The 13,856-nt window shown below is 44.0% G+C and overlaps 2 pseudogenes; one reads left to right on the top strand and one right to left on the bottom strand.

Moving 5' to 3' along the window:
* Positions 1-496: 496 nt before the first annotated feature.
* LOC115318960 lies at positions 497-1,108 on the top strand (annotated as a pseudogene).
* A 2,262-nt stretch (positions 1,109-3,370) lies between these two features.
* On the bottom strand, positions 3,371-7,037 carry LOC115318961 (annotated as a pseudogene).
* Positions 7,038-13,856: the final 6,819 nt, after the last annotated feature.

Below are 13,856 nucleotides of genomic sequence, written 5' to 3'. Positions count from 1 at the left end.
TCACGCGGCTGGGGTCCGTGGTGACGCTACTCACCAAGCACCTAGCACCTAAGGTGCAGGTGCCCCCTGCGGGGCTCGGGGTCCGTGGAGACGCCACTCTCCAAACACCTGCTTTCACAGGTGCCCCCTGCGGGGTGCTTCATAACGTTCAACAATAGCCAAACTACAAGTTCTTCTACAGCTCGCCGGAAAAATTAAGTGGCAGGCTTTTACTCAGCCTCAATCTTCGCACATGAGTACGCAGAAAGGGTTTAATCATGTCGAAATGACACTTAACTGGCCCGAGCATGCAGCTTCCGGTTCGCCGAACAGTCTAGTGGGCGAATATGGTATTGTACCTGTTTTGTTTCTAGAAGCATGATCAGCCTGTTTTGAGCAACAGATTATTGTGTCCAAAGTAACCAAGGCACAAGAAAGATTAAACACACCCACTGGTGGTCACCCTCGCATGTCCATTTTCCAGAGGTGTTACATGTGCAGTGACACACCATCAGTCATGGTATTTGTAATTTTCAGATCCTGCAGCATCACATGCAATGTTCCTGGAAGTGGACATGATGCTTCAGTTGTAAGGCTGTCCACGGTGTACCTTAGGAGCGAAGAACTTCTGCCAAGGGAGGAAATAATATTTCATGGACGTCCAATGCCATTCATGCTGCTCGGTGACACTGCCTATCCCCGGCTGCCATGGATTTTGAAGGGCTATACCTGGTCAAGTGACCGAAGGAGGGACAGGGGAACAAACAACGAACAGACACAAACAGGACAACAGACAACATGTGCAAGAGGACTTACTAAAGAAGAATCGTTCAATCTGTACCACAGCGCCGGACGCAAGGTAGTGGAACATGCTTTTGGAAGGCTCAAGGCACGGTGACGCGTGACATTGAATGGGGCGGACATTTACTACAAGTTTATGCCCAGTGTTACGGCAGCGGCATGCATCCTGCACAACTTTTGTGGGCAGAGGTAGGAAGGTGTTAGGGATGCGTGGACTGCGGCTGTGAGAGATTGTGAGCTGTACCTTTATCAGCAGCCCGCCAGTAGTCCTCGCGATGCTAATGCTGTTTGTAAAGTGCGAGGCTTCTTGAGAGACTATTTGGCATAAAAGTTTCCATAGCGATCTACTTCCTGGTAAATTACGCTTGTCAGCTGAAGCATATTTAAAAGTCTATGTGACTGGCACTTATTATGTTGGTATCCAGTTAAAAAAATTTATTAACCATTTTCGCACTGTTACAGGTAATAGTGCACACAATACCATATTATTTTTTTTATCACAGAAGGGCAACTCTGCCAAGAATAGTTATCACAGAAGTGCAACTCTGCCAAGAATATTTATCCCAGAAGGGCAACTTTGCCAAGAATATTTATCACAGAAGGGCAACTTTGCCAAAAATGCTTATCGCAAAAGGGCATTAAATTTTGGAATACTGTTAACAAAAACGACCGTTTTTCAATTTCTCTTACAACTTCTAGTGGCGACAGCGTGCCCAGTGACGAATGTGCTAATGTCTTAAATAGTATATTTATGGAATCTTTCTCCGATATTCACAACATAACTTACCTTTCGATGAGCTGTTCCTGTTATCTGCCAATGGATTCTATCTTTGTTGATCCTGCTGGTATTGCAAAAATTATAGATGAACTGAAGTTATCATCCTCATCAGGAGTGGACGGAATTAATTCCAAGTTTTTGAAAAACACTAAACTATACTCGTCTCTTATTCTCTAAAAATTGTTTGAAGAGTCGCTGCAAGATGGTATTTTACTTTGTGATTGGCGAGTGGGGAAGGTGGTTCCAATTCGGAAAGGTGGCGATAAGTATTCCCCTAACAATTATCGTCCCATTTCATTAACCAACATACCATGTAAACTTCTGGAACACGTTATCTTTTCCCAACTCGTACATTTCCTAGAGTCGAATAATTTTTTCACCGAAGCACAGCACGGATTTCGTAAATCATTATCTTGTGATACTCAGCTCCTATCTTTCACTCATGACATTCATTCTATTCTTGACCGAGGCTCCCAGGTGAACTGCATTTTCTAAGATTTCGCCAAGGCATTCGATAAGGTGTGCCACGAGCTATTACTGTTAAAACTTTCAAAACTTAACATTGACCCTAACGTTCTCGCATGGATTCGGTCTTTTCTAAATAACCGTTCACAATTTATAACAATTAACAACGAAAATTCTCCTCCTGTGTCTGTGAATTCTGGAGTTCCTCAAGGGTCCGTTTTAGGCCCACTACTATTTTTAATCTATATTAACGATCTTCCCATTAATGTGTCTTCATCCTAGATGGCAACCTTTTGGAGCAAGTGGCAACGTACAAGTACCTTGGTGTTCACTTAACAAATAACCTTTCATGGAAACCCCACATTCAGTATGTTACTACCCGTGCTAACTGCATGTTGGGCTACTTAAAACGCAACTTTTCATTGGCACCTATTTCACTAAAATTGATCCTCTACAAAATATTAATCAGGCCTAAATTAGAATATGCAGCCTCCATCTGGGATCCCGGTCACGATGCTGTAATCACTGCAATAAAATCCATTCAGAATAGGTCAGCCCGTTTCATTCTTTCCAACTACCATCGTACTGCCAGTGTCACATCAATGAAAAATAGTTTATGTTTACCACTTCTCTCCTTGCGACGTAAAATTTCACGCCTATGCCTATTTCATAAAATGTATTTTCATAACCCTCTCCTACGCAATCATATGATTACTCCCCCCTTTTACATTTCATCCCGTCTTGACCATCAGCATAAAGTTGGAGTTCCAAGTTCGTTTACCACAACATTTCAATCTTCTTTTTTATCCCGCACAGCCGAGGAATGGAACCACCTCCCCGGTTTGATTGCTACTATAACTGATACTAACCTGTTTAGAAATCCCATCACTAGCAATTTTAGCAGTGACCCATGACCTATTATTATGTTTCTTTGTTTGTTGTATATTTAATATTGTTGACTTGTTACTATATTACTATCTTTGTTTCATGTATGTGCTCTCCCCCTCTGTAATGCCTTCGGGCCTTGAGGGTACTTTCGATAAATAAATAAATAATAACTCTGCCAAGAATACTTATCACAAAAGGGCAACTCTCCCAAGTGTTAAAATGACTTATATGGCACTGTAAAGGCACCGGTAACGTAAAAATGCACTATAAATGATGAAAGCAATAAAATTCAGCGCTTGCATTTCTAAACACAGACCTTTCTGTGGGCTAGTTGAGGGCAACTTTGCCAAGAACACTTTCTACCACAGATGGGCAACCCTGACAAGACACTTTTTTATCACAGAAGGGCAACTCTCCAAAGAAAAAGTTTAGTAAACCACTAATGTTTGTTAAAATGACTTATATGAAACTGTAAAGGCACACAGGTAAGGTAAATTTGTACTGTAGATGATGAAAGCAGTAAAATTCAGCACTTGCATTTGAAAACACAAACCTTTCAATACACTAAATATTAAGCTCGGCTAGTTGGTTTATCATACTAAATATATATAGCGCAAGAGATAGACGAGGACATGAAGGCAGGACAGCACTTCTCTTGATTTTCTATTAAAACGCCACTTGCGAGTACAGCACTGTCCTGTCTTCTTTGTATTTTCGTATGCCACTTGCGATTTATGTATTTAGTATTTTGGATACACTGCGCAAGTCAAACAGTTTGTTCGCCCGTAGGAGGAACCGCATTAACCTTTTCATGCCCATAACTTTACATGAAACCGGAGCTTTACAAACCCTGACATAGTTTTAGAATACACAAAACAGAAATAGTGTCCCTTTGTTTTTTCCTTCCTTTGTGTCAATTCATTTCGTTAAAAAAGAAAACGACGGTCGAGTCAGCGGGAGATTTTTGGCCAAGTCTGTTATTGTACCACACATCGGAGCGAGTGTAGCAAAGGCTCGTGCTACAGAACCCAGGGACCCTGGGTTTAACACCCACCCCTGCCTGTTTCGATCTGGACAAGAAGTGTACTGCGTGTGGTAGTGTATCACTACTGTGTGATGCATGTTAAAGGCACAGGTTAGCAGTCAAACTGCATCGGCTAAATTTCTCATCTACAGCGTGTAACAATATTGCAAAGAGTTAACGAGGCTTGCAAGTTACCGTACAAATTTTTCATAAATGTGTGGCTATACCCTGTTGCAGGTTAAGAAAAGCGTGACAAGTGCCTCCAGGATAATCCTCCACTCTTTCCACTTTGCCACAGTAAATGCTGCAAATGAGGCGAGTGTGTTCGCTCGCTTGCCTGCTCTCCATCATTTACTCTTCTAAAGTGAAAAGAGTGGAGGATTTCGCCGGAGGCACTTGTCAAATTGTCTTAACCCCCAACAGGGTATGGCCGCACATTTGTGGAGCATTTGTGCAGTAACTTGCAAGTCTCGTTAAAGCAGTTCCTTCAAAGGGTGAATGATCTATTTGACTTGCACCATTGTACTACCAGCTAGTTCTAAATAAAGTATGAAAGCACAAAAAGTAAAAGATATTGACACCAGATCAAACCGTTCCACCTCTCGAGGGATACTTATAGTCGGTTACAGGTTAAAAAGGTAGCGGCAAATGCCCCTCCCAAAGGGAATCATATATCCCTCCGCCACTTCCGTATCCAATAGCGACCCATCGTTTCCGTGACATCGCGGCCAACGCGCGAGGAGGGTCTTGCATTTTGTACATATTTGCTTTATCTTTCGACTTTGACTTGGCATTGTGGAAGCCACGAGAAGAAGACTAGAGTTTTCCCCCTCCGATGGAAACAAATACGACTCGCGGGGATTAGCTTCCCCCACCGATGCACACAAAAGCTGCTTTCGGAGGCTCGGTTCCCCCTCCAATAAATACAAATGTCGCTTTCTTAAAAACTTGGATCAGAGACAAGTTGGAATCCATTGAAGCAGAACAAGGAGCGTTTCCAGTGAACTCTTCTTTCTTTACTTCACTTTATTACCTTAAAGACCCCCCATCAGGGGGAAATACACAAGGGTGGGTACACATGGATTAGTTCTTGGGTGCCATAAATATTCAGAGAGAGGTATGAGTTGCTACATTGTTCATGAAGGTTGATGGGCAGGTGACGGCAGCGATGTTGTGGGAAAGGCCATTCCAGTCTGAGGCTGCGCGGAAAAAAAAATTAGAAAAAAATGTGACAATACGGGCGCGTAGGCGGAGAGGTTTGAAACGGGCGCCTCACGCTTGTGGGAGGAGCTTCTCCTACCTTCTTGGCTTCTAACCGACTATAGGCACCTTGCTGCGGCTGACTTAGGAGCAACACATCTGCCTGACCTGAGGAAGCATTGGCCTGACCAGGGGACACGAAGTTAGCTTGACGAGGGGGGGGGGGGGGGGTACATTTGCCTGACTTAGGGAGGGAAAGCTTGCCGGGAAGACAGGCTGCAGATGAGGAAAATGAAAGAAACTCCCCTGAGCTAGCAGGTCTGACATCATTGCCTGTGTGCCTTGCAGGAACGAGGTGGTAATGCCTGTTATTATTTCTCGCATGTTTTTTTGTTTTTTTTTCAATCTCTAGCACCTCCTTTTTTTGTTGAAATAGTACCTCTTAGTTTTCTTTAAGTAATTCAGCGCTAAGCTTCTGCTGCTCTGCTACAAGCTCTCCGGGATCGGTGTTCTTGCCACGTTTCGGCCGCTTTGGCTGTGGCCCAGATGAGCTGGCATTAGTTGCTGCAAATGAGCACAGAACAAAGTGTAAAAACAATCAATATTATATAACTCGGATTTCACTAAACGTTTTAAAAAGGTTAACATTTTCCATCCGTAGGGATTCCCTCGCTGCTACCCGTCTTTGAGAATGACAAAACACACCGGTTCAACAACGCAGTCATTTATTCCGTTGTTGCCCGCGACGCGATCCTAAGAACCCCCATGCAAACGCTGCGACTGCTTTTTATCAGCGGCGGAGCGCCGCTCACGTGGCTAATTGCACTTGGCCCGATCACGGTGGAAATGACTATAGACGATTTGGCATGCGGGCCACCTGGTCCGACGCTTTGGATCCCCTGTTACCCACACATTTTAACTTGCAGCCATAAGGAAAGCGTGGATCACGAGAACCTTTCTATACTCATGGGACCAAAATATTAACTTACACGATGAGGTGCCTGGTAAAGAGTATTGTTCGTCGTCTCCCAGCTCAATGTCCTCTGCAACTGGAGGAGAAAAAAAATATAATTTTGTCAGCATTCTCAACTTCTGCACTCTTGGTGGTTTGAGGAACAAGGAATTCGTGTACTTCTTTATTGTTGCATAAAAATATATTTCCAGCAATTAATAAACGGAAAATGGTCACATGCCAGGCAGTCTCCAAGGAACATAAATTTTTGCACTGCGTTTCTCACCTACTGTGCGCCACCCCAGTCCTCGTCTGCCTCGCTGTCCACACCGTACTCTCTTGCCTGGGTCATCGGGCGGTGAGCAAGCAGGGCGTTCATTTCTTCATACCACGGCCAGGTTGATGCGGCGTCCCTTTCCTGATGCACACAAAAATCCCATTCTTAGGCACACAATAAAAGAAAGTGCCACTTGTTTATTTATGGAGGGGCAGTATTGCACAGTTCCATAAGTGCATAAATGAACTGGACTTCTCGAGCTGTGACGACACAGAGGTGTCCGTACGCCCTAACCACAACCGTGAAGCCCTCGCGAACGCGTTTGCACGACTCGGTGCAGTTTAACACGCATTTCATGATGAAAACGAGAAATCAGCTTCACGGTACCTTTAAGCGGCGATGTGGCTCTCCTAAACAAAAACGAATGTCTTAATGAATAATGGTCAATTCCAAAGAAAATACACTCCAAATTCACCTTATTGTACTTTCCTTTAAGGTTCTTCCAGTGGGTTCGAAGTTGCTGCCATGTCCAATGGAACCCCAGCTGCTCCATTGCCTCGTCAACACTCCGAAAGACGACATGATTTCGCTGCCGCCGCTAGTCAAGTAGCTCCGCGACCTTTAGCTCGCTTAGAATCCCCAGAAAAGTTCGCGTTGCTTCGCGTGACAACACGACGCGGGAAGACGCCAGACCGCTCTCGGACGCCGCCATGTTCCACGTTAATCCCGCAGCAAACGGAGGTCCCGCAGTGAGCGCCTTCCCATAATCCTCTCCGTTCTAAAATGCGATGCGTCCTTCGTTTACATGGACTGAATGCATGCGCATTCGCCGTCTCGATCCACCTCTGTCTAGCGACTTCAATGCGATGCGATTTCTTAGCGCATTGTGCCGTTTCCATGACCGCATTGAATGCGACAACTGGATTCGATGCGACTAAGTCGGATTCATGTAAAGGGGGCTAGTGTGTTTGTCCTCTTTTCTCTATCTTTCTTCGTGTATCTTTCTATGTTCAGCTAGCACCTTTCAGAAGCGTGAATCACAACCTAGCTCAGTATCGACGACGCACGACGCTGGAGCACGCGCAAGGAACATTTCGTGACGTCATGTTTTCCCTTCTGCTTTCACTCTTCCTTTGCAGCGGAGGGGCGTGGTTTCAACGGAACTTTAAAGGCATCTTTTTAGGAAATACGGGCATGAAATGGGGCCTCCTTTCGTGATATTTGTGATGCTTGAAGTCCGATTAAAAGGAATTAAGTGTTTTTATTCAACTTCAAAACCACTTTAGCTTCTCTTTACTAAATAAACATGCCGATAAATATATGGCAGCCCCACCACTTTTTCTGAGCGCCATAGTAAACCGATGTATGACGCGTGGACGAATACAAGTTGAAAGAAAAATGTGGTGTAGGTTGAACCATGTATTTATTCATTTATTTTAATACCCTCAGGGCCAACGGCATTACAGAGAAGAGTGGTTTGCAGTAAGCAAAAAAAAAATGTATACGATGAATAACTTAAAGGCAAAGCACATATTAGTTATCAACAATATAAATTAGCAACAGCAGCTTTAAACAAATCATCCACGTGGATTATTGCGATGGAGGTGGGAGGCGGTTAAAATCCGAAGAAGTTTTGGGAATGAAAGATTATTGAAATGTGTTCGTGCTACATAGTGGTACAGCTACTTTTTGAGAATGATTAAGACTGGATAAGCACGTAGAAAGGTGGTGAAGGAGACGTTGACTGAAGAATGAGTTTGTGGGAAATATTTCATGGAAGAGACACAAGTGGGCTACCTTTCGACGTGAGGCAACACTAGGCCAAGATAAGATAAATTCCATAGAGGTGACACTTGCAGTGCGTTGATAATCACTGAGGGTAAAACGAGCGGAACGATTCTGAACAGCTTCTAGGGAGCTAACCAAATTTAAAAAGCTCGGGTTTTAGATAGACGACGCGTATTCAAGCTTTGAGCGTGAAAGTGTTTTATAAAGAGTTAATTTCAAAGAGGAGGGAAGTACAGAAAAATTACGTTGTAAATAGCCAAGCATGCGATTAGCGTTACTAATATCGTAGCCAATATGTATTTCCCCAGAAAGATGAGATGCTATATGTACGCCCACGTACTTGTAAGACGACACAGAAAGTAAAGGAACTTTGTTAAGACAGTAATAGGGAGAAACTGAATGATTAAGAGACACGCTCATTACCTTACACTTAGTTGTGTTAAGCTCCATATGCCAAATTTCACACAAACGAAGAATAAGGTTAATGTCTGGCTGGAGCTTGATAACATCAGAATTATTACTAACATTGAAAGCACCGCAAAAAATAAAAACGTTTCAGTGGCACCCTTATTTAAGGCCGGTTCACAAACACAGAGCAGCACCGAATCGGCGCTGGGAAACGGCGCTGATGCAGCTCAGACTTGCACGTTACTTATGGCCGATATGGTTCCACAGTGGCACACTTCACTTATGGCCTACATGCTGTGATACAGTACGAATGCACCACCGGTAAACAGACAGCTATGCACAGTATCAGCGCTGCATCTCCGTCTTTTCAGTGCAGTGATGTATGTGCGAACAGGACTTTACTGTTCGTCCTATTTTCTCATGGCTCTGAGCATGTTCTAGGTTCGCGACAATACAAATGGGTAGATCGTGTCTAGCATTATATAGTGCTTCTTGCACACCTTTCCAGTGTTCAGAAATCTATAGCCCAGCGTGGAATCTGCACAGCTCAAGTGGAAAAAGTTCGTCTCTTCGCAAAGCGAGCAAAGCATACGCAATACACTCTCAACAAAAAAGGTTGTCAAAAGGTTATTGTTACACCCTGTTGTCCCCTATAATACACCCCAAAACTTCAATTCAACGTACAGCGCCCTATAGTCGAGCAGACGGCCCGAAATTTTACGAGGGGCTTGATAGCCGCGTGGTACAACTTATTAAAATAGCTAATGTACGTTTTACTGACTACAAGAAAAATAATCGGGGTTTTCTTGGCCCTACTGTAAAAACTCGGTGTTTTCTTTCTGTGGTCTTTGATACGTACTTTAGCTATTTAAAAAGCTTCACCACACGGCTATCAAGCCCCTCGTAAAAATTGGGGCCGTCTGTTCGACTATAGGGCTCAGTACGTTGAAATGAAGTTGTGAGGTTATTATATGGGACAAAGGATGTAACGATACACCCTTTTACACCCTCTTTTCTTGAGAGTGTACGGGCGAACGCTAAACATGGCACCCGCCATAATGACTTTTTTTTAAAAGGGTCAATACACATACCAAGGGTTGGCTCGGGCGTACGTGCAGAGCGCGACATAGCAGGAACAAGCGATCCCCAGCTGTTTGTGTGCCAGACGAGTTTGCCAAATCTCGTGTTGCGAAATGTCCTAATGGGCGGTAGGATAGACCGCCTACGATAATGTCCGAATAAAGTGCAAAAAACCTTCAATGTCGCGTTTGCGCCTATTGTGTCTCACAATATACGCGTATATCGGTGCGCGAGAAGCTTGAGGGACACTGGCCCGTTACGTTATGTTACGCCGCGATGATATCAACCCACGACAAATACTGGCGACAACACGTGTCGGTGACGCCACCTCCCGGGCGCTCTCCCGTGACATAGCGGGTGGGATTCGAGCAGACGACGCGCTGAGACAGAATGGAAACTGCCGATGGGTGGTCATCCTAAATTTTCGCGCCATTTTTGCTCAGAAATATGGTGTTCCCCCTTCGCATGCAACAGGCCGCACCAACATGCTTTTCTTCTAGTTTCCCACACATCACATTGATTCGATGCCGTGACTCGTACGGAGTGGTGTTTATTTGCAGCATTCCAAAAGGGGTCATGCAACAATAGTGGCTACGCATGTTTCTCACTTCGCGCGAGCTTACTGAAACTACTGAGACCAAAGTGTACTTGCACGCAACGCCAGAAACCAAGAAACTTTCTTGTCGCCGTGTAATTTCAAGGATAAAAGCGGACGTTTTCTTCAGCCTCTCCATTGCAAAACTCGATGACGAAGTTGTGGGGTGGCACTGTTGGCGTCGTTAACTATGCGATTTCCAGGATTTCGTTCTCAAGCTTTGCGATTCTCGCAGTGAGGGCATTAAAATGGCGGCTCATTCAGTGTACACGACCATCGCATTAGCCTATTCGATTTCTGGGTTCTTGAAAATCAAAGCTTCGACATGCGTTTGGACATATATGCTCGTGTTCAATCGCTGGGATGATGGTATAAGAGCAAAGTTTTTAAAATCTGTAATATTGCCCCTGCCCTCTGCTTCGCCAGCCGTCCCTCGTACGCGGCTATGATCAACATTGGCGGCATATGATCGGCTACAGATCACTTAAAGGGCTACTCCACCGATTTTTTCATTGTCTCCGATTTGCTTGAAATTTTGCTAAACTAACCAACAAACATCGCGAAAATAGTATCTCAAATATTAGGTCAAAATATTGTTTTTTCGCGAAGTTATTGAATTTACAGTTTTGGTCCTCACCGTGTTTTTCAAGCTCGAAGTCTCTACTGGCAACAATGAAAAAGTGACGTCAGTGGAAGGCAGGGGATCACTCTTTGGGCTGTAGATTTTGTTTTAAACTGATTCGAAGCAGTTTCATAGTGTCAAATGAATGCTTGGGAAGCTCGCTGCAGTACCCGCGCTCCAGCACGGAACAAAAGATTGGCATATTCTATTTTTTGGCTGCTTGCTCGACTGGCAAGACTGCCTGCCACTGACGTCACGGCCCTGAAACGCGCGCGTATATTTGAATGTTGGTTTTTGCATCATTTTCATTTGCCGATTTCGCAATAACTATTATGAATTTCGCGATTCTAAATAGCATACCGGAGAGAGTAAAGGCCGGGGAGTCAGAAAATATAGTTAGTTGAGGTAGCTCAAACAATCGGTGGAGTAACCCTTTAAGCGCTCGTTACGGTTGTGAGTTGACAGGAAGAACGCTGCTCATTTTTCTCGAGCTTATCTTAGACTGCCACTGCGCAAAACGAATAAAAACTAATGCGTGTTTCATAGGTCATGAATGTCAAGCAAAATATTTCGCGGTATTTACTCAAATAAAATAATGTATCGCCGCCTTAAATTTCATCCTAGTACACCATGTAATCAACGATACGTGTTTCGTCATTGTTTTAATGAAGTACACGCCATTTTGACAAGAAATGCTACTTGGTGAATTTATGTCGGTACACGTGATGCCCAATCACGTGGCTTTAGGACTGTCATCCATTCATATGGCAGTTAAGAACTCCAGATGGCGAGACCGGGCTAAACAGAACTATTTGTTAGTATTTGCGCCTAAAAGAGAGGCAAGAAACGAAATACGTCTACGGTATTTTCTTCAAGGCAGACATCGCACATATAATCGAAAAACAAAATATCTCGGCGAAAAAAAAAAGTAAGCCGAATTTGAAAGAAACAAAATCTGAAAACACGGAACTCAACTTATAAAAAATGTTTCTCTTTTCTTTACAACAGGAGGCTACGGGTGTGCACCACGTGCACCACACTGGTTCATGGAATGTCACGCTAAGGCCAGGAAACTTCTTTCAACGTGGCTATGGTGGAGCCATTTGCGCAGTGTATTACGTTCCGTATAGCAACGATAGAATATATTTTGTGTGTGATGTTTGGACATGATGCGAATATAAAGGAACGCGCCGAATATTACCATCTTTTTGACGTATACTCTTCTAAATAGATTCACTAAACAGTTGACAAATAAATTATAGAAAAAAACATATTGAAGTATCTTTGTTAGTAAAAGTGTAGTGGCCCCCGCTTGCCTAAATAAAAAAATTCGAGTTTTTTTTTTTTTTTTTTTTGGGGGGGGGTGGGGGGGGGGGTGTTTTTGGTTTAGCATGTCAAAGACGTACTGAGCCAGGAGTGGTCGAGACAAGACGCAGGGAATGTATTTGGACGTAAATAAAACGTGCAGAAACCTTTCTCTCTCCCTCTCTTGCGATCGCGCGATTCAAGAGTTCAACTGCCGATAACAAAGTGGTCTGGCGCAGACATGTCCAAGTTACCCCAAAAAAGTAATTAAATACCGTTACACGTTACTCGCTCGAAAGGTAACTAAATATGTTGCTCGTTACCGATTTTCATAAGGAACGTATTACCTGGCCTCAAATATACACGCCACGTCAAACAGTCTCAACAAGTTTTCATGGCCAGCAAAGCGAACTGTGTGACCAGGTTGACTTCAAGAACTAAGAAATTACCTATGATACGAGATCGCCCAGTCCTGGCTACCCCTGTTAACAAAGCCAATATCGGCGCAGGTGCTCGGCATAGTCTTGCTTTTAGGGTCGTTCAATTACTTTTCTCGGTTAGCAAAGTGGCGGAGCAAGACGATCTGTCGAAATCTGAAACGAAAAGACGCGCGCCAAAAGTCGTACGCTATGTTCACGGACCGCTAATACAACGGCGTTCAAATGGTTTGAACAGTTCAGATTATTTGTAAAAATTCATTTTTACCGCAGAAAAAAACACAATTCAAGGGTATTGGGGATTGTAAACGAAATTTAGAAGGCGCAGTAGCGACGTCATTCAGCGTCCTCGTTGAGCATACTTCAGCGCTACAAAACATTTGAGTGCGCATAAAAGGCGTCTGCTTTTTATCCGCCGCTTTCGCGCCTTCTAAATTTCGTTTGGTCCAGACAAACTCAGTCAGCACCATCTTGAGCTGTTTTTTAAAACTGTACGGAAGAAGACGGGTAACAACAAAAACCCCACAGCACTAGAGTTTCGGTCAGCATACAGAAAGTGCTTGTTCGCCAACGTCCTGCCCTCAACATGCGGCGACTGCCACGTTTACGGGACCAAGACGCTTTTTGTAAGCTCTTCAGCGCAGCACCAGCAAGATCAGAGAAGGGCTGAGGGTGCAAGAGGCGAAGGGGCCAGCAGTACTGTCTCCTACAAGTCGCTTTCCGAGTTCGCCGAATGTGCTGTAGAATACATTGGTGGAAACGTGGCAGTCAACAGTGCTAAAGTGATCAAATGCCCAGAGCAGGGTGACCACTTTTCTGCTAGCGAAATGCGGGACACTGGGAGGGCGGGGGGGGGGGGGGGGGGGGGGGGGGATTTATTAACACACACACCACGAACTGAGACTCTGTTAACACATTTATTATCCTCTGCTGTTTATACACCTGCTAATCGTATTACAGCAATTAAGCTCAATTAAGTTTTACTGCGATTGAAGTATGTTTTGTGCCAAATGTGTTAATAAATGTATCGAAGTTGAAAACATACAAATCGATTGTAGCGGAACTCAATTTTTCAAATGGAAATAAGAAACAGTAAATCTCTTTCGGGGTATTGTTTTCTGTCAACGCCTACTTTTATCAGCATTGTCGTACACAAATTTTTAAAATTATGTTATTTTCCGACCGTTGCGAGTTGCAGGGTTTCTGCCTTGTGTGGCTGTGTTCACTAAAACAAAGATTCACAGCAATCCTGTCGCA

The sequence above is a fragment of the Ixodes scapularis genome, unplaced genomic scaffold (assembly GCF_016920785.2).
Source record: "Ixodes scapularis isolate PalLabHiFi unplaced genomic scaffold, ASM1692078v2 PGA_scaffold12__126_contigs__length_90152505, whole genome shotgun sequence".
NCBI lineage: Eukaryota > Metazoa > Arthropoda > Arachnida > Ixodida > Ixodidae > Ixodes > Ixodes scapularis.
The sequence above is the reverse complement of the archived record's forward strand: the minus strand, read 5'-3'. Positions and strand labels throughout refer to the sequence as shown.